The 20,065-nt window shown below is 32.4% G+C and overlaps 1 protein-coding gene and 1 pseudogene across 1 annotated transcript in view; both read left to right on the forward strand.

The window, feature by feature from the left end:
- Positions 1–20,065, forward strand: part of KaiR1D (Kainate-type ionotropic glutamate receptor subunit 1D) — a 363,464-nt gene that overhangs the window by 104,655 nt on the left and 238,744 nt on the right. The gene's annotated exons all lie outside the window — the stretch shown is intronic.
- On the forward strand, positions 12,477–13,424 carry LOC145989317 (NADH-ubiquinone oxidoreductase chain 1 pseudogene; annotated as a pseudogene).

The raw sequence follows: 20,065 nt of genomic DNA on the forward strand, positions 1-20,065 counted from the left end.
ACAGTTTAACAAACTTCCTACAAAACATCATTAAGTCATCTGTAGACTTACATTATCGTTTCGGCACTTATTTTCTAATGCAGATCTAAAAACACAACAAAGAACACAAAATTAACTGGATGCTACACAATACCGCGTTCAAGTGAAAGCGTCAGAGATTAAGCCACGCACGATTTATTAATTTATTATTTGATTTGATTTATTTTACTTTGCTTTTTGTGCCACTTTTGGCTAATTTGCGAATATGGGGATGAGTGATGATATGATGAAATTTATGAATAGACACTCACAAACATCCTTGCCCAGGCCAGGATTCGAACCCGGGACCCCTGGCGTCATAGCGCGATGTAGGGGCCGGCGATGCCACGCACGAGATTGTGTGCGTACTCGTATATTTCTAATACCTACCTATCGGGTTCCATCGACAGAGTTTGAGTATCAAATTTATCGATGATCGTAATCGCACTCGACGACATCTATGGAGAATGTTGTGAGTTTCTATGTTTATTTTAAACGTTTAATTTTTTTCTGTTAAAGATTTGTAAAGAAACACGGATATTTTAACTTTGAAACGAAAATCCGCCCGGAAACTCTTTTCTCTATCTGCAAAGAGGATGACCGGGAAACCCCTGCTCCAGAATTAATCTCACAAATGTGCAGTTTCACAGCTTCCTAGAAATATACGACTCTCATGTTATATACGTAGGCTGTACATCGTAGAAAATAGGAATGGCTCTTCCCTGCCAATATGATTCAAACAGGTGTTTTCGGATTACCAGGCAGGTTAAGACAACGACAATTTCCAAATTTTTGAGGGCCTACATTGCTCATCATCAGGAAATGTTGAGCGAAGATTGAGTGCAAGTTTAAATATTCGTCTAAGATCCTCTCCCTTATTCACGCCTAATTAATCTTACACTCTTCACTCAATATTCCCTGATGATGATAGCAATGTATGCCCTCAAAACGATTGAAGTTAACGCCGCCATAAGCTTGCTGGCAAACACAGAGCACCTGTTTGAACACAAAGAAATTCAATGAGTTGAATTCTGTTGTCTTAGAAACATTAGCTTTTCTGTACACTTCATAGTTTATAAATTATACTGAGTATATATTTGTAGTTTATAATTTTACATTAGATTCGTTGTTTTTATAAATTATATCATTATATATAATAGTGTACTATTATACCAATAGGTATAATGTTTGGGGAATAAAACTTTTCCATAATCATGATTGATTTAACGATAAGATCTTTGTTTATTTAATATGTATGTGTATTTGTTCTATTGTAAGAAGGTACACATATAGGCCTACACTGCAATTTAAAGTTTATATCATCATTACTTTCTTATGTTGATTGTGTACTTTATTTTATGGTTAAGTACAGAAAATGTAGCTAAATGTGTCAATATCTTATGCTATGAGTTTAACCTTAATATGTTACATCCAGGAGGCAGTCAGTGCCTGTGTACATCTACTTTTGGTTTTGAAATTCAAATTGTTTTTCAGTAGGTGAACACTCCATTTAATTCACCAGTGCAGTTATGGTCTTCAACTTCCAAACGCATAAACTACGTAACGACCTAGTAGAATCATTTCGAATCGAGTTTTCCACATTACACGAAGTTGATGATAGGAAGTGACAAGTTATAGGTTGGTGGTTCTCGCGAAATACATTTAGCGATTAACTTCACGAATCGTCCAATGATATTCACACTTGTATGTGCGTGTGTCGGTAATGTGCATGTAAATGGAAGAGGAGCAATTGCAATTCTAACAGAACTAGGTGCGACTTCAATTTATGATTTCCTGACCCGAATTATAAATCACAGGCTTTTGATTAAAATATCACTTTCCTTTTTTTACAGCTCTAGAAAAAAAGAGATAAACTAAACGCAAATTGACTTCATGTTTTGTAACATGCATGTTTAACCACACTCCCTCTAAATTTGTTAATTATATTTAAATTAAGAAAATCATAAACGTCAAAAATATTATGGCAATTTTCACATGATTTTTCAATGGTACAACATCGAATGTACAAAAAGAATTTAAAAGGAAAAACTGAAAATATTGTGACTTACAGAGGTGTTTAATAAAACTGAGAGGTTTTCTAACTATGAAACATACTCTGCACATTGTCTTGGCTAAAGGGTGTGCTGTGCAGCAGACACTATTGAAAGGTCGTTCAGAACGTAGCAAATGCTTCTTGTGGTGAATAGTGGACCATGGATGGTGAAAATTTGCAGGAATGGTGTTTGAAAACGAGGAAGAAACGGAAGCAGAGAGGACTGAATTGTTGACTGATTTGATTTATTTTACTTCGCCTTTCTGTCAATTTTGGCTAATCACGAATATGAGGATGAGTGTTGATATTGATGAGGGGGCACTCATTAAAGAACACCCATGCCCAGCTCAGGATTTGTATTTGGGATCCCTGGTGTTATAGTGCGTTGTGCTAACCAAAGCAAAGGTTGACAAAAAATAAAAAAGTGGTGTCTTCCTTGTTCAAAGAAAATTTGAAACAAATAATTATTATAATAATGATAAATTATAAGTGTATAATAATAATAATAATGAAAGTGTGGGGATATTTTTCCCCTCTGTCTCTTGAATGAAATCCTGATTTCTCTTATGGTTTGTTGAGGTATTAATTATGTTTTTCATGCACAAGTGTCGCAGTTTTCCTTCTGATCTGAATTCTACTTACAAAGAACCTTGATCGTCAAGGTATACTAACGAAAAAATGAAGAGAACAACACGGCATATTAAACACGCAAGATAGTTGATAGATTCTACTTTACTACTTTTAAGAACAATTACCAGGCATTGATATTCCTTTTACTAAATTTGTATTGTGAACGTCCACTTTAAATTATAGGTCAGTCCCAAGTAGCTTTTCTTTACATAAAGTGGACCTAAAACAAACTCTGGCTTTCACATTGCGAACATAAAGGTATATCAACAATTTATTTTGTAATGGTGTTAAAGCGCGAAGAACTGAGAAATGTGACTAAATATTACTGAATACATTGTTACAATATTAAATATTCTAAAACGTAAACTGTATGATACTTCCCCCTTTTGAGGTCGAAAGTCTTATTTTTTTTTCCTATGAAGGGACTGTTGTTAGCACGTACAACTTCTCGAAGCTAAAGAATTCTTTTTTATATCCAGCAACTCCGATTGTCTTCAGGATCGCATTTTTAATACTCTTGCTAATGAAATGTAAAATTAAGATTATTTTATCAATAACACTTTTTGTACTTCAGTGACTTTATTAATCTATCTCTTCTATTAGTTTTTATCACTATGATTAGATTTTAATATAAGTATTAATATTTATAGAGGCAAAAAGATTGTGTTTACGTACATAATTGCGATGATCCATTGGTACATGGACAAATAAAGTTTTTTGCTGTGTCTTTCATATCGTATGAATGAACACATATTTTGTGATCGCAAGGGCATATAAACAGATTGCTAAAAGTGTGATAAAACTTAAAATGGACTCGTAATTTTGGTTAATGCACGTACCTTTACGCACCTCGAAATAATATTTAGCTCAAACATTGAAGGGCAGACCACTATTATCTGCAATCGCCATTTTAGAATTAATCCGCTTTTTGCCACCAAGCACAGAATTGGAATTAAGCTTTTAATAGAAGGTCAATAATGGCTGCTGTCTGGCAGAGGCGATTACATTGTGATCCATTTGAATGAAACGATCCTCTTCTTTCGCATATTCGAGCTATCCCCATTGTATTTCCGAGTACACTTATCGGCTTTATGGCGAAATTAAAAGTAATATTTCGATGGGTGGCTGATAAATGTTGTTTTGAAATGTTGCATAAATTATGATATGTAATTGTTAATGCAGTCACTTGAAACTCCATCTGCTATTTGTACATTTATTTCGGAAATTTGGGTGTGTTGCATTTCTCGTATGGTGTTCGGCATTTGCTTTATGTTTCATATTGTCTGTGTTCTACAACGTACGAGTAGATGTCATCCAGGAACTCTGAGGTTAAACGAACCATACGGAATTTAGTCTTTTGTTACAAACTTTGAATGTGCTTACATAACACGATGCTGTATACAAGAGAGAATTTAATTTGTGATATAACCGGCCCCCTTGGCGGAGTGGTTAGCACATCGCGCTACGACGCCAAGAGTACCGGGTTTGAATATCCCGGCCTGGGCATGGATGTTTGTGAGTGTCCATTCATAAATTTCATCATATCATCGCTCATCCCCATCTTCTCAAATTAGCCAAAAGTGGCACATAAAGCGAAGTAAAATAAAGCAAATCAATCATTTGTGTTATAATGTACTTTAAAACGCATTCTCGACGTTTGCCGCAAATGTATGTAGTCGCTACCTTGATGGCCGAGTTCAATGTGTAATGGACGCTTAGATTCTGGTTTGAAGTCTCTGTCAGGATGGATGACCTTGAAAGTGGAACAAATGTCATAAAAGTTGAAATTATGGTGAATGCAAACAACCTATCATTTATGTTACTAACTAATGGATTTTTGTGATTTTAGAATTTCAACCTGGATCAACCTCCGCAGTCGTAAGCACCCTCTTGAATTCTAGAAAAATCTGTAATTTTTATTGATCTGCGTAGAATTTTTTCCCACGGAGGAGCAAGCAAATTATTTTTTGAAGCAGGAGGGGGGAACTAAGCATATATCTCCCATAATAGTGTTTTACCCTCAAAAAACACTTATCTTGAAGTTACCATGTTCCTGTAACACCCTAATAATAATTAACATAATTTGCAGTGGCTGAAATGGAATTGTATGTGTAAGATATGTACTTTTAGGTTGATATTCATTTTTCAGGATGGGGCTGACCTTCTTTGCCCCCCATCCGGACGTCCATGACATTAACAGCTTACAGTTTTTTCTGGGAACGTACCCTTGTTAAGAAATAAAAATGCATAAGTTTATTTTAGCATCACAGATAATTAATTTAGAAGAAAAACGATTGATTAAACTTACAACTGAATATGTCACCATAATACATCATTTACGTGTGGGATTTGAACAAACGTACAAGAATACCATATTCTAGAAATTTAAAATTAGATTTAGCGAAGACATATTAGCCTGTAATTCAACATTAAAAATTATCTACTTGAAACTACAAGTTGCAACACTATGTAACCCTTAGTTTTCGGAGTGTCGATAGAATGTTCTAATTTCAGACTCAAGACGAACTGAAAAAATATAAATATGCTGACCAAGGCAGTAATTTATTTTATTAAAAACATAAACTAAACGTAACGTTTCAACCTTCTAGCAAGGTCTTCATCAGACTCTGTATCAAGTACAAAAGTAACAAAATACCAAAAACAGGGCATTATATACACAAAACATTACTCCCTCCAGACTAATAGAAAGTTGTTTTGGAACTTTCTAGCAGGTGGCTTTCACTATACTTTCACCTAAAAGGCGAAAAATATATACTTTCATATAGAATGTGGATTGGGTTTTATATATCACGCTCTTTGTCCTTCATTTTCTTCCTTCTCCTCTCCTCTTTCTCTCTTGTCCTTTCCACTCTTTCTAACACTTTCTTCCATTCTTTGTTTAACTTCAGTCCCCCATTCCAGTTCATTGTGTCTTCTTCACCTTTCTTCTCTATTTCCTTGGCTTCCTTCCATTTTCTCACTAGCATTCTCTTCTCCCTTCCTATCTGCTTAGCCTCATCCCACTCTATGTCATGTCCTGTTTCTCTCGTGTGTTTAAATATCGCATTTCTCTCTCTCTTAAGTCGTACATCATCCCTATGTTGTTTCAACCTATCTTTCAGTCTCTTTTTCGTTTCTCCTATGTACACACTCTGACATTCTTTACATTTTACTTCGTAGATAATCCCTTCCTCTTCCTCTTCTCTGTTTTCCTTTTTCTTGTTTGCATTCTTTGCTATTCCTAATATGCTTCTCCCTCCCTTCCTGTAAGTTTTAATGCCCGCTTTCCTAAGCACTTTGCATATCTTTTCTGTGGTCTCCCCCATACTCCTTATTCCAAACCACCTCTCTTTTTCTTTCTCTTCATCTTTTTCTTTCTCTTCCAATTCTCCCCTTCCTCTTTTCTTCCTTCTTCTGTTTATGTCCAGTCTATCCTGCTTCTCATAGCCATTCTTTTCCAGCTGTTTCCATAGGCTATTTATTTTGCCTTCTTTTTCACATTCCTTCGTGCATATTTTCGTTATTCTGTCCTCCATATTCTTTATGAAATTTCTTTTTGTCACCTCACTTACATCACTTCTTTTGTGGCAGAATACCCCTGCTGCACACTTCTTCTGATGCCAAGCGGTTTCAATTTCTTCTCCTCTCTTTCTTTTCATCAATATATCAAGGTAGCTTAACTTGCCTTCTTCTTCTATTTCAAGTTCCAATAAAATCCCTCTTTCTTCATCTTGTATTTCTTTGGCAAAAATGTCAAGCTGCCTCTTTGTTCCCTTCCATATGCCAAAACAATCGTCCACATATCTGCAAAACAAAATTATTTTGTCACCTCCTTTTTCTATCACTTTCTTTTCCCATTCATTCATATATTCATTATTATTAAATAATGATGCTATTAAATATCCTACTAATACTGTAATTATAATTAAAATTAATATTGTGTGGTCATGGAAAAATATTATTTGTTCTATTAACGGGGAGGATCTATCTTGTAATCCTACTTGATTTCAGGTTGCCACTTTTAAGTAAGGGTATCCCTTATATTTGAAGCTTAAATTCAATGCACTTCTCTGCCACCTTAAAAATTAGTTGTTAGTAAGTAGTATTGGAAGTTCTGAATATGTATGTTCGGAAGGGGGTGATATTTGATATCATTCAATTGATGATGCTTGTTGTAGATTAAATAATGTTGGCCGGGCACTTGTTATACCTTCTCAGGTAATAAAAATTATAATAATTACTGCTGTAAATGATAGGATTGATCCTAATCTTGAAACAATATTTCATATTGTATATGCATCTGGATAATCCGAATATCGTCGTGGTATTCCTCTTAGCCCTAGAAAATGTTGTGGGAAGAATGTTAAGTTGACTCCAATAAATATTGAGATAAATTGAATTTTTAATCAATCTGGATTTATTATTACTCCTGTAAATAGTGGAAATCAATGTACTAGTCCTGCTATAATAGCAAATACTGCTCCTATAGATAATACATAATGAAAATGTGCTACAACATAGTATGTGTCATGCAACACAATATCTAGTGATGAATTTGCTAATACTACTCCTGTTAATCCCCCTATTGTAAATAAGAAAATAAATCCTAATGCTCATAATATTGATGGGGAGTGATTAATTTGTGTTCCATGTAGTGTTGCAATTCATCTAAATACCTTAATTCCTGTTGGTACAGCAATAATTATTGTAGCTGCAGTAAAATATGCTCGAGTATCAACATCTATTCCTACAGTAAATATATGATGTGCTCATACAATAAATCCTAGGAATCCAATTGCTATTATTGCATAAATTATTCCAAGAACTCCAAATGTTTCTTTTTTACCTCTTTCTTGAGTTACAATATGTGAAATTATTCCGAACCCTGGTAGAATTAGAATATATACTTCTGGGTGTCCAAAGAATCAGAATAAGTGTTGATATAAGATTGGATCTCCACCACCAGATGGGTCAAAAAATGAGGTATTTAAATTTCGATCTGTTAATAGTATTGTAATTGCTCCTGCTAAAACTGGTAGTGATAATAATAGTAGAACTGCGGTGATTACTACTGATCAAACGAATAATGGTACTCGTTCTATAGATATTCCTATAGTTCGTATATTAATTACTGTTGTAATAAAATTTACTGCCCCTAGAATAGATGATACTCCTGCTAAATGTAATGAAAAAATTGATAAATCTACAGAGGCTCCAGCATGTGCAATTCCTGCGGATAGAGGAGGATATACTGTTCAACCAGTTCCTGCACCACTTTCTACAATTCTTCCTGATAATAGTAGAGTTAATGACGGGGGTAGTAATCAAAATCTTATATTATTTAATCGTGGGAAGGCCATATCTGGGGCTCCAATTATTAGAGGTACTAGTCAGTTTCCAAATCCTCCAATTATAATAGGTATTACTATAAAAAAAATTATAATAAATGCGTGTGCAGTTACAATTACGTTATAGATCTGATCATCTCCAATTAAACTTCCTGGTTGGCCTAACTCTATGCGGATTAAGATACTTAATGATGTTCCAACTATTCCTGATCATACTCCAAAAATTAAGTATATTGTACCAATATCTTTGTGGTTAGTAGAAAATAATCATCGTTGCAAGAATGAGATGACTGAAGTTATAGGTGATAAACTGTAAATTTATTTATGAGTTTAAAGCTCTCTCATTAAATTTTGGCTTTATAGTTAAGAATAATAATTTTGAACTGCAATTTCAGGGTGATACATTGTATGTATTAAGGCCTAAAAGAGTATCCTTTATTTATGACTTTGAAGGTCATTAGTTTAAAATTAACTTAAGACCTTATCTTATAGGGATTTTATAGAGATATATAAATTGGTTGAATTATAGGCAATCCACATACTGAGAGAAAAATTGTAATTACCGATAACACTTGTTCTTTTAAATTTAACGGTTTGTTATTAATAATATTCCATATATTAGTTTTATAATTTATTAAAATTGATGTAAGTGAGGTTCGTAAATAATAATATAGGGTTAATAATGATATACTGATTAGAATTATAATTATAACTAATTGTTTAAGGTTGGTTGTTTGGATAATTACTATTCATTTTGGTAAAAACCCTAGTAGGGGTGGTAGTCCACCAAGAGATAATATTGATATGAATAAGGATATTTTTTTAATGGGGGGAAGTTTTAATATAAACAGTTGATGGACATAGTATGTTTTGTTTATTGAAAATAACATAATGGTAGAGGTAGTTATAAGGATGTATAGTAGTAAATATGTTAACCAGGTATTGTCCTCTGATGTTATTCTTAGAATAATTCATGATATGTGGTTAATTGATGAAAAGGCTATAATTTTTCGTAATGAGGTTTGATTTAATCCTCCAATTGCTCCAATAATTGCTGATGTTCTAATTGTTAAAATTAAAATTATGTTTAAATTGTCAATTACGTAACTAAGTAATACTGATGGAGCAATTTTTTGAATAGTTGTTATTACTAAGCAGTTAATTCATGTTATTCCTTCTATAACTTCTGGTATTCAAATGTGAAATGGAGCAGCTCCTATTTTTATTAATAAAGCTATAGTTAAAAGCTGGATTTGTATATTGAAGTTTGCAGCATTAATTATAATTAATGCTGCGGCCAAAATTATTGATGATGCTAATGCTTGAATCAGGAAGTATTTAAGTGATGCTTCTGTATTTCGTTGATTATTTGGTGTAGAAATTAATGGAATAAAAGATATTAAATTAATTTCTAAGCCTATTCAGGCTCCATATCATGAGGTGGAAGAAATAGAAAGGAGGGTTCCTATTGTGAGGGTCAATAGGAATATTATTTTCTTGGGGGTTGTGAGCATTAAAAAGGGAAGGATTAGTTATGAACCTTCATATGTGGGGTATGAGCCCTCTAGCTTAATTAGCTTACCTTTTTATTATATTTTGGTGTATGATGCACTATGGGGTTTGATACCATCGGAGAAAGTTTAATTCTTTCAGTTATAAAAATTCATTTTTGTTACAAATAAATTAATAAGAACATGTTAAATTTCATGTATACTTTACCCTATCATGGTAATCCTTTTTCAGACATCTTATTTATGTATAAATTATAATAGTGGGTTAATAATATTATTTATTGGATTTTTATTGTTATGATCAATAAGTAGAACCTATTTATTAAATAATATAAAATACTTCAGAATCCTTTTTAATTTTATCCAATTTTTTTTAAGTTTTTGTAGTCTAACTTAAAGTAATTGACTTAATTAACATGTCATTTTAATACTTATTGAGTCTAGAGAAAAAAGAAGTTAATATATCTATATAGAACACAATTTTGAGGGAAAAAAAAATTGTGTTCTATATAGTATGGGAAAAGTGAGTAAAATAAAAAGGGAGGAAATTTTCGTGAGATAATTTCTAATTATAATTTAATTTAATATAATACATACTATATAATAATAAGGAACCTCTCTTTATATTTTAAAGTTAAAGTTTTATTCTGGCTTATAATTCCTTAATTAAATTTTACATATGTATTTATTAAAGAGAGGAAAAATTTCCGCCAATTTTTTATGGGTTGAGACGGTATATTTGAATTTGGTTCGCAGTGTGTGGTTTTGTTTAATTTTAATGTAAGTTAGATTACAGGATTTTAAATTTTAATATTTATTTTGTCCGGCTAAATTCGTGCCAGCTGCCGCGGTTAGACGTGGGGACATAAATGGAGAGTTGTCGACTTAATTGTAGTAATAATTAATTTTTGGTTGTTTATATTTTATTTATTAGGTGAAATTTTTAATATAATTTGTTCTTTATTTTTATTAATTCTATAAAGGTGATGTATTAAACTAGGATTAGATACCCTATTATTATCATTGTAAATTTGGTTTGAGTAGTATTAGTTATGATCTTGAAACTCAAAGAATTTGGCGGTACTTTATTCTATTTAGAGGAACCTGTTCCGTAATCGATATTCCGCGTTCTATTTGACCTATTATTGTAAAATATCAGTTTGTATACCGCCGTAATTTGAATATTTAAATATATATATTCTTTTTTTCTGTTGAAATATATTTCAGGTCAAGGTGCAGCTTATTAGTGGGTGGAGATGGGTTACATTATGTTGATTTGGATAATATATTGAAATTATATTTGAAATTGGATTTAATTGTAATTTTGTCTTAGAATAACATTTTGGTTTATTAGCTCTAGGGTATGTACACATCGCCCGTCGCTCTCATTTATATAGGTGAGATAAGTCGTAACATAGTAGGCGTACCGGAAGGTGTGCCTGGTTTGAGTAGCATCAAAATATTTCTGTTAATTAGAATATTCATTTACATTGAATAGTTAGTCGTGTAATTCGACATATTTTGATAGAAATTTTATTACTATTTGAATTTAGTTTATAAGTTGATTATATATGAAAAGTAATTTTATTGGGGTTGGTTATATATTTAGTATATATAAATTAGTTTGTTATAGGTTATTAGTACAGTGTTGGGATTTATTAAATATATGAAATATTGATTTTTATTATAGGAGATACTAATAATCGTACCTTTTGTATCAGGGAGGATTAAATTTTAATTGAATATTCTGTTTTCTCGAAGGGTGAGGAGCTAGTAGACTAATTTTAAGGTAAAAGTGTTATATTTTTCTGTTAAAATTGTTATTTGTAATAAAATGTTATTCGGCTTACCTTATATCTAGTTATTAGGGAATTATATTTAATATAGCTTTACATTTTAATATTTTTTATATTGATATATATATTATAATATTAATGTTTAGTTATTACTAGGGGGATGTGCTTCTGGTTAATATGTTGGTTATAACTTTATATTAAACTATTATATTTATTGGTTTGGAGATTGCTAATTTTTGTAATTTTGTTATAATTTATTTGAAATTTTATTAAAAATTTAGTTTGGTTTTACTTGTTTACTTAATTATATGTTTTAATTGATTTTATTTTGAAATTATGATTCTATTAGTATATTTATTTAATTAATTAAAGGAATTAGGCAAAATTTATTCTCGCCTGTTTATCAAAAACATCTTTTCATGATTTTTTATATGAAGTATAACCTGCCCAATGACATTTGTTTAATGGCCGCGGTATTTTGACCGTGCGAAGGTAGCATAATCATTAGTCTTTTAATTGGGGGCTAGAATGAATGGTTGGACGAGGAATAGACTGTCTTTAGTTAATTAATATATAATTTTACTTTAAAGTGAAAAGGCTTTATTTTTTTAAGGGGACGATAAGACCCTATAGATCTTTATACTATTTTAATGATGTTTTGATTAGTCATATAATTATATATATATTATTAAATAGTATTTTGTTGGGGTGATGGAAAGATAATAATTAGCTCTTTTTATTTAATATTCAATAATTTTTGTTATTTGGATCCATTTTTAGTGATTTAAAGAATAAGTTACCTTAGGGATAACAGCGTAATCTTTCTTGAGAGATCATATCGACAGGAGGGGTTGCGACCTCGATGTTGGATTAAGATATCATTTGGGGGTAGTATTTCAAATTTGATGGTCTGTTCGACCTTTAATTTCTTACATGATCTGAGTTCAAACCGGCGTGAGCCAGGTTGGTTTCTATCTCTTAATATTAAAAGTGTTTTAGTACGAAAGGACCAAATACTTATATTATATATGTAATATTGATTAGTAATAATTACTATTATGGCAGAGAAGTGCATTGAATTTAGAATTCAATAATGAAGATAAATTTCTTTTTATAGTAGATGATATTAGATTTATTTATTGGAGTTATTTCTTTTATTATTTTAGTTGTATGTGTTTTAATTAGAGTTGCTTTTTTTACTTTATTTGAGCGTAGGGTTTTAGGTTATATTCAAATTCGTAGGGGGCCTAATCGGGTTGGGGTTTGTGGTATTTTTCAACCTTTTGCTGATGCAGTTAAATTATTTACTAAGGAGCAAACACTACCTACTTTGAGAAACTACTATCCATATTATATATCTCCAGTTTTTAGTTTATTTTTGTCTTTGTTTGTTTGGGTTGTTTTTCCATATCATACCTTATTATTTAATTTTTATTTAGGAGTATTTTTCTTTTTATGTTGTATGAGAATGGGAGTATATAGAGTAATATCTGCTGGGTGGGCATCTAATTCTAATTATGCATTACTTGGGGGTCTTCGAGCAGTTGCTCAAACTATTTCTTATGAGGTTAGATTGGTATTGATTTTACTATCTTTTATTTTTTTAATTGGTGGTTATAATTTACTTTTATTTAATGTTTTTCAGGATTATTTATGATTTATTTTTATTGCTTTACCGTTGGCTTTAGCCTGACTGAGTTCTTGTTTAGCTGAAACTAATCGGACTCCTTTTGATTTTGCTGAGGGGGAATCTGAACTCGTTTCTGGGTTTAATGTTGAGTATAGTGCTGGTGGATTTGCTTTAATTTTTATATCTGAATATGCTAGTATTTTATTTATAAGTGTTTTATTTAGAATTTTATTGTTGGGGGGGTACCACTTTTCTTATTTTTTTTATTTAAGGATTATTTTTTTAGGATTTATTTATATTTGAATTCGAGGGACACTACCACGATTTCGTTATGATAAACTTATATATTTAGCTTGAAAGAGCTTTCTTCCGGTTTCTTTAAATTATTTATTTTTTTTTGTTGGTTTTAGGGGATTAATTGTATCAATTTATATTTAGTTGCATAATAATTAGAATGTGAAGACTTCTAGAATATTTATATTCTATTTTATGTTTTCAAGACATACACTTAAAGTTTCAGTCAAGAAGTCATTTTTTTAAAATTTTATCTCATAATAGTAGGGTTGCCGGGGATATAATGAAATATATAAAATATATAATTGTTAATACTTGCCCAGTAGTAATATATGGAGTCTCTACGGGTCGAGCCCCAATTCAGGTTAATAGAATGAAGGTTGCAAATATTAATCAAAATAATACTTGATTTAATGGATAAAATTGTAGTCCCCGAAAATTTCTTTTATGATGTATTGGTATAATAAATAAAATTATAATGGATAATACTAGTGCTATTACTCCTCCAAGTTTATTTGGAATTGATCGTAGAATGGCGTATGCAAATAGAAAGTATCATTCTGGTTGAATATGCACTGGAGTTACTAGTGGATTTGCAGGGGTAAAATTTTCAGGGTCTCCTAGGGTTGTTGGAAATATTAATGAGAGTTGTATTAGTCTTAAAATTATAAGTATAAATCCTAATATATCTTTTATTGAGAAGTATGGGTGGAATGGGATTTTATCCATATTACTATTAATAGATAGTGGATTATTAGATCCGGTTTGATGCAAGAAAAGTAGATGAATTATGGATATTGCTATTAAAATAAATGGTAATAAAAAGTGAAAGGCGAAGAATCGAGTTAGTGTAGCACTATCTACTGCAAACCCTCCCCAAATTCATTGGACTAGTATAGTTCCTAAATATGGAATTGCCGAGAGTAAATTAGTAATTACTGTGGCACCCCAAAATGATATTTGCCCCCATGGTAATACATATCCAACAAATGCTGTTGCTATTGTTACTAATATAATTATAACTCCAATAGATCATGTGTGAAAATATAAATAGGATCCATAATATATCCCTCGTCCAACATGCATATATATACAAATGAAAAACATGGAGGCACCATTAGCATGAATAGTTCGTAGTATTCACCCATAATTTACATCTCGACAGATGTGTATTACTCTAGAAAAGGCTAAATCTGTTCTTGAAATATAATGTATCGCTAAAAAAAGGCCTGTTAAGATTTGGATTGAAAGGCATATTCCTATAAGTGATCCAAAATTTCATCAATATGAAATATTTAATGGGGCTGGCAGGTCTACTAATGCATTATTTGCTAATTTGATTAGGGGGTGATAAATCCGTGCTGGCTTTGTCATTTGTAATTATTTAATTATTTTTAGAGGACCATATGAAAGTCTAGTAATTTTTACAATTGCAATTAATGTAATAAATAGATATACTACTGTTATAGTAGTTATTATTATAATGGATTCGTTATATAATTTTATTCCTGGCAGGGGGGGTGTACTTCTTCAGGTTGTATAAGTATCTATATTTTGTAGTATTGAGGGGATTAATAATGGGTCTATTATTATTAATATAAATAAATATAATGATATTAAGGTTATACCCATAATTATTATTTTTATTCTTATTTTGAATATTTCATTTGGTGTAAGTCTTGTTGTATAAATAAATAGAACTAATATTCCTCCTAGAAATACTAGAAATAATACATAGGAAAGTCATGTAGATTTTAAAAATGTGGATATTGTTAGGCATGCAGTAATAGTTTGTATAATTAGTATAATTCCTATAGATAGTGGATGTTTTATATATAATATTATTAGTGCTAATAATAATATAATAGTAATTAGTATTAATTGTATTTTAATATCAAGGAGTAGTTTAGTAAAAATATTGGCTTTGGGAGCTAATGATGATATAATTATATCTTCCTTGATGTTTTTAGAATTATTAATTCATTAATGATTTACAAGACCATTGTTTTTATTAAACTATAAAAACTTATGTTAAGAGTATTATTTATATTAATTATTCTATTTATTAGATTTTTATGCTTTATTTCTCAACGCAAGCACTTATTAGTAACTCTATTAAGACTTGAATTTATTGTGTTATCCTTATATTTATATATAACTTATTATTTTATTAATAATCAGGAAGAAGCTTATTTTTGTTTATTATTTATTTCGTTTTGTGTATGTGAGGGGGCTCTTGGCTTATCTGTTATAGTATCAGTTACACGTACTCATGGTAATGATTATTTTAATTCTTTTGTATTATTGAAATGTTAAAATATATTTTTTATTTTATATTTTTAATCCTTTTGAGATTTAATAGTTCTTTATGAATGGTGGTTCAAATTTCTATTATTTTTGGTTGTTTTTTGTTTTTATTAATAGTATGATTTGGTATCGGAGTATGGGGGGCTGGGTATTTTATTGGTTTAGATGTAATATCTTATTCTTTAATTTTACTTAGGACAAAGAGCGTGATATATAAAACCCAATCCACATTCTATATGAAAGTATATATTTTTCGCCTTTTAGGTGAAAGTATAGTTAAAGCCACCTGCTAGAAAGTTCCAAAACAACTTTCTATTAGTCTGGAGGGAGTAATGTTTTGTGTATATAATGCCCTGTTTTTGGTATTTTGTTACTTTTGTACTTGATACAGAGTCTGATGAAGACCTTGCTAGAAGGTTGAAACGTTACGTTTAGTTTATGTTTTTAATAAAATAAATTACTGCCTTGGTCAGCATATTTATATTTTTTCATAATAATGGAAACAAGGCTTAATGGTGTTATAATCAAGACGAACTCCATAGAAAGCGTTCTTTACGTTGCCTACTACCTTTCAAAAATAAATAAATTCATTTGTAGTTATACCTTAATTTATTTCATTTAACCAACATTTGCCCTATTTGTCACGATTCTTATTATAAGCTATTATTACGTAAGATATTAAAAAATACCATTCATGTACTTACCAAAAATGCTCTACGGGTATGAACAACTAATATGATTTATTATTGCAATAGATTTTTGTAATAATGCATGCCAAATTACCCATAACATAAAGTGTTAGCGTAGATCAGTGGCGGCGATTGGGGGGGGGGGGAGTTGCCCCTCACTTTTTCGCCACTTTTGCCCTCTCACTATGCTAAACCTTATCTACATATACAAGGAAATATACTGTCTTTGCCCCCCTAGTTTTGGCATCTTACCCCCCCCCCCCCCCCAGTTTTGGCATCTTGCCTCCCAGGTTTTGGAGCGCAATTGCCGCCACTGGCGTAGATCAATAAGATTTAAACCTAAGCATACACACTATGTTTGACTTAAGTAAAGGTTGATTAGTACGAAAACTGTTTGATGACATAAGCAATAAATCAAATCAACACCATATTGAGTTCTTGTGATGTAAAATTCCTTTCTTAAAATACTACCTCGAGCATAGTTCTGCCTGCCACCGTGGCGGAGTGGTTAGCAGAGCGCGCTACAACGCCAGAAAAAGTGCACGGTTCGAATCCCGGCCTTGGCATGGGTGATCTTTGTGAGAGTCTATTTATCAGCTTCATCGCATCATCACTCATCCTCATCTTCGCGATGAACCAAAGTGACAGAAATGCGAAGTAAAGTAAAGCAAATCAATCAAGCAACCAACAAATCCAATGAGTGATGATATGATGAAATTGATGAAGGGACATTCACACACCCATGACCAGGCCGGGATTCGAGCCCGGTACCCCTGGCGTCGTAGCGCGCTGCGGTAACCACTTCGCCACGAAGGCCGGCAACCAATCGAGCATATCTATTTGACAATCGAACAAATGTAGCAAATACTGATTTATAATGCTGTTAACGTGAGACAAAAATCAATGTAGGATTGTTAAAAGTCGCTGTCAAAACTTCTCGACGAGCTACTCCGGATAACGTATTATGTAACTTAATATCGCCCTGCTCAGATTCCAAACGCAGAGATTCTTCATCGAATGGGACTCCATCGAAAGTCAATGATCCGTCAGAGACTCGAATGGGAAGAAAGATGTTTCTCCTTTCCCCCCTTCCTCTGCCAGGGACTACTTTCGGTCCGATTCTTACCCTGACGTAGATCGATACGCCCCTTCGCTCCAATGATTTGTTGGAACTTCATCTTTCTTTAACCTGACGGTTGAGATTACTGAACCCAGTGTTTGGAAGTCTGAAAAAAAGCACCGGGTTCTTCTCCGAATGTTACGTTGCCCGAGGCAACAGGTCAAACCGAAGATGGATTGATATCTTCCATCACGCCACGGGATCAACGCGTCAGGAGGCATTTGCATTAGAAGAGATGGAGAGTGGCACGATGCCAATGGGAGCGCATTCCTTTTCCTCTGCTTTAAATTCAAAGCTCCTGTCATTTGAGACATTGAACATGCTTCTCCCTGCTGCCATCTTTTCTTTTGGTTGATCGAACGAACTAATAGGCTCATTAGCTTCATACCAACTGCATGGGGTTGGAATATAGTAACATTTCACATCTCTTCAAGATATCCAGGGTTTCGATAAATTAGTTTTATAAAAGTAACCGTTAATTGTGAAGAAAGTGTACATGTAACAGAAATGGTTTATACATCAAAGAATACAGCATATCTTCAAGTTTATTGTCGCACGTTGTTAGTTTCAGAGGCCGCCACTGGAGGCGTGAGCGTTTGTTTATCTTACACAAGTACCGACTTGGATTGGTCGTGGTGGGACGATTCCGTGGCCACCTCGTTCGCCTGATTGGACTCCCATGGATTACTCTATCTGGGGTTACATTAAAGAACGTGTGTTTGTTCCCCTTATTCCCAGCAACGTCGACGAGGTGGCCACGGAATCGTTCCACCACGACCAATCCAAGTCGGTACTTGTGTAAGATAAACAAACGCTCACGCCTCCAGTGGCGGCGTCTGAAACTAACAACGTGCGACAATAAACTTGAAGATATGCTGTATTCTTTGATGTATAAACCATTTCTGTTACGCACACATTTCCTTTACAATTAACAGTTAGTTTTGTATAACTAATTTATAGAAACCCTGTACTTTCAATTTTCCTGAATTTTTAAATTCGACTGTATTCAAACGATCGCTGTAAATTAATATCATGTCTGTATCTTTGTATTTGCACATTATGAGATATAATAACGTTTGCCTGAAGGTACAAAGTGGTTCGGTTTCATTGGTTTAGTTATGTTATTTCATGTCGCTTTTCTGTCACTTTTGATGAAATTGATGAAGAGACACTCACAGAGAACACTCATGCTGAGGTTGCGCTAAGCTAACCACTCTGCCATGGGCGTCGGCACAAAATGGTTCGGATCACACATGAAACTGTGAGTTTAGTCCCGATAAGCCTTCATATGCTTGAAGTGGATTAAAAACAAACCAACTCACAAATTGAAATGACTTTTCCCACACACGTGCCATTGTGAGCAAGATCCTAATGGCCGAGGAAAAGAGAACAAAAATTTACAAGAGATGTCAAAGGTATTGCAATTTAACAGTTTTCAAAGATGTCACCTTGTTTTGTTATTAAAGCAAAATATGCCAAAAGTGTTCCCATTCAGTAATTGACAAAGATGTTCCCCTTGTTTCTTTAGTAAAGCAAGATATGTCATTGATGTTTCAATTAAACAATTTATGAAAATGTATTTTCATTAAAGGAGCTAGATCGTTGGAAAGGACCACAATTTGAAAAAAAATAAGAAAGTAGGAAAATCACAATTAAAAAATAATAATAATAATTAACGACATTTACCTCCCTCTTTCCACAAACCTATTTGCAATTCCTTTTGTTAAGAATCATTTTGTCTAGAGAAACTCTGTACACGGACGATAGCCAATATCTGAGTATAATCATCATAAAGATTATTATTATATTCTGGAAGGAGAATGTGAAATTTTGGATGAACCTGAAAGCAAAGCACGCCCAAAATTTTTATGGTCCATTTGAATTTACAGCTTGGACTAATGTAAATACCAGTTATACACTCTGTTGCCCCCGGGGAAATTTAAATACGTCATTGCTACGACTGCCGCGTGAAACTGCAGTTGCAAATTTAAGTATAAATAACATTGCATAGAGTTATAACATAAATTATGAATGTTGTGTTGTTTTAATGTACACAAACGTAGAATGTAGAATTTTTTAACAATAAGTCGGAATTTGCATTACAAGTGGACAATTTGTCGCTGTTGACCTTTACAGTTCTACATATGGCACATGCTAAGACAGCAAAATTGTGTTTCCTACACTTACGTTTCGAAGCGGGAAGCTCTTGTTACATATATATATATATGTATATTATAACCGTATAGACTTGAACCAAGTTAAATCCCTACCTCATCTTGCTATAAATTGATGTTACTTCTTAAACAGAGAAGAAGCATTTTAGTTCCATTTATGTCGACTCATTCAACAATAAAACTGCAATATTTGTTCCCAAAATTAAAACGCACTTCAGATGTTTTAATTAATTATACAAAGAAAATATTTTAAATATTATATCATTAATGTATATTGAGGACATGAAACTTTGATATTTCAAATTGGTTGAACATTTCTTGGTTAAGACGTAATTGTTGACACATTACAAAATTTTGTAACAACAAATTGTACTATACACGGAGGAAAGTACAAAGCCATAAGTTGCAATGGAAAAGGAACTGAACAGAAGTTAATAATATAGTAGAGTGCTACAGTAGTAAAAGAAGAGAATACATCTTTCAAGGGAGCTTTGG

The sequence above is a fragment of the Lepisma saccharinum genome, chromosome 6 (genome assembly GCF_977018435.1).
Source record: "Lepisma saccharinum chromosome 6, izLepSacc3.1, whole genome shotgun sequence".
NCBI classification, from domain to species: Eukaryota; Metazoa; Arthropoda; class Insecta; order Zygentoma; family Lepismatidae; genus Lepisma; species Lepisma saccharinum.